The sequence below is a fragment of the Phalacrocorax aristotelis genome, chromosome 1 (genome assembly GCF_949628215.1).
Source record: "Phalacrocorax aristotelis chromosome 1, bGulAri2.1, whole genome shotgun sequence".
Lineage (NCBI taxonomy): Eukaryota > Metazoa > Chordata > Aves > Suliformes > Phalacrocoracidae > Phalacrocorax > Phalacrocorax aristotelis.
The window spans coordinates 190755423-190758106 of record NC_134276.1 but is presented as its reverse complement, the minus strand read 5'-3'; positions in this window follow the sequence as shown (position 1 = coordinate 190758106).

Below are 2684 nucleotides of genomic sequence, written 5' to 3'. Positions count from 1 at the left end.
TCTGTGTGATCCTACTCGCTGCCGACTGCCAATGACACAGCGATACAGTTTTAACAGTGGAAAAGAATTTCAGCTAACATTCAAAACCAGGTATTGGCTGCCATATGTGTAGTTCAGGTTGCTAGGGCATTCTTAATTGCTGTGGCCTACTTCCAACAGAGAGCAGTGCCTGCCCAAAGGCGACACACCACCGCTTCATGGTTGGGATGTTGTCCCAAAAAGTGCGTAGCAGAATTCGGAGCTGAAATGCTTGAGAACAACCTCGCATCCAGACTTCCCACTTCTGGAAGCAAATGCTTCACTCATCCAGAGATACAGCAGAAAGTGAACATACCCTCCGTGTGTTTTGCACGGAAGACTATAATGAAAATGATGTTTGTGCTCAGTGGAGTATGGTGGGTATGTGGGCAGCAAGTCTTACACCAGCAGCTGGACTGGGGTCCTGTCAGTTCTAGGATAAAACAGGGCACTCTGCAGTCCTGACACATGAAGAGGTGTAGAGGCCTAGCAGAAGATTTTCTATTGGCCTATCATATCTTTTTCTACACACAAAAGCATTCATATATACTGATGTGAATCAGACTGGAACATTCTGTGATAGTGCTTTGCCTGGGCTGGGGAAAGAGAAGACCACATTGGTCCCAGTGACCCAGTGGACTGCTTTTGTGGCGGTGTTTTTTATGATGGCTTTCCACTGAGATGCCACAGGGTAAGGGGCTCTGCTGTGGTGGGAGAGCACACCCAGGACCTGAGGACATCATACAGGAATTCTCAAATTTTTGGACCAAGTCCCTGCCCTTGAACTGCTGCATCCTCATACTGGCTCCCTTCATCCCGTTCGTACAGGACAGCAGTTGCGCCCCTGTTCTCTAGGAGAGCCTGCTGTTAGTTGAATTGTTGACCCTTTCTGGACTGGCAGTCTCCTCTCTGCCACTCACGGCTAGCTCTAGCACCCCAAAACCATGCTAAAATTAGCAGAGGTTTTTGAACCAAACGTTAACACCCTCCCACCCCTACCTCACCAGTTCTTCTGGGAATGGATGGTCCAGAGCTTCCAAGCACCTCAAGTTAATCCTGAACGTAAACAGTTTTGTGCTAATGGTCATTACTCCAACAAAGCCAGATAATTTTGCTTCCCACCATCAACTGCATTCTGTAGCACTCAATACATAGGACTCTGCAGGAAAAGGGGAAGTTGCTGTATTGGTTTTGCTCATGAGCATGCAATTTTAAGAGATAAGAACATTAGATTTCCAAAGATTAAACATAAATATAAAAAGCTGCTTAAAGCATGTTTTCCTTTTTTTTTTTCCTAGCATATGTATAACCATAATAAATTTGAGGTGCAATCCTAATCTCAATAAAAGTTACATGTGATTCCTACCATGTATCAATATCTACTCCTAATTGAAAGATGCATTTAACTTTGTTCTTTTAAGGTTATAAATGTCATGGTTTTGGCAAAGCCTTTGCTACCCTGTTCTTTACAGATCCTCAGGGTAACACTTCCTTAAATAAAAGGCAATATTGGACTCTGACTATGTAATGGTACTAGCAGTCTCATGAAATCCAAAGTTAACTGCAACCGTACACTAAGGTGCCCTGTGAAATACCATCGTATATAGCACTGACTCAGCCTTGACTTTGCCTCATCCCAGAAAAAGAAAATGGTTCACCTGGAGTTCACATTGAATGGATTTTTTGTAGCAGTGAGCCATAAACAGTAAGTAAAACCTTGTTCTTTGTAACAAAAGAGCTACAATGGCATTACCACTTTTTCTTTATTCATACTGTGAAGACTCCAATTAATGCACTAATGATTGGAATGACATACCCAAGTAAATTTTACTATATAAACTGGTTAAAAGAAGATTAAAACCTAAGTGTGCCAAGAACCCTTCGGATGCATACAAATCCACGTTTCCTGAAGGGCAGTGGGAATTATGTATGTTCAAACCTCCTTTTGCTCTCAGGGCACTGAAGATGCTGTGTTGCGATGCTTGTGGTGCTGGTGAAGGTTCCTGGGGTCTGTGGTCAACCAACAGGTAACACACAGATTTAAGTGAAGCAGAATTTAATAATAATCTCAATGGTATTCCACTTTGTCTGCCATTTTTGGGCACTAGGTAAATTTCAAAATTTCAGTGTGTATTAAGAAGGTAAATGGACCAGAAACCTGGTGTTTTTAGGGGTTCTTTGAAAAGGGTGACTGCTATTGCCATACCAGAAAGAAAAATCAAGTTCCCAGATGTCCTAATTAGGCTAGTGACAGGATGGTGTCTCTGGTGCCCTCTGCTGCAATAGCTTAAGCTATACTCCAGTTTTGTTTAATCTCCATTGTAGAAGTTTTTGCTTTACTGTACAGTCATAGTCTTTCGCCACAGCTAGCAGTTAAAACACACAACTCTACTCTAAAAACCTCAAACCCAGAGTCTAACAACCTACACTGTCATAGTAGCCACACAACAGAGAACATAAAGCTGAGACAGGCAGAAAGTTACATCCTGAAGGTAAATTTGAGCTTTTCTTTCTCACACATGCTGGTAGTGACAAGGCCAAACGTCTCTTCTGCTGAGAATCTTTGTCTTCATTTGGTGCTCAACATGTGAAGAGCTAAAAATCAAATGTGTCACTCTGGCAGTGGTATGATAAATAGAGCTAGCTAAGTGCATCTTCAGGCTGCT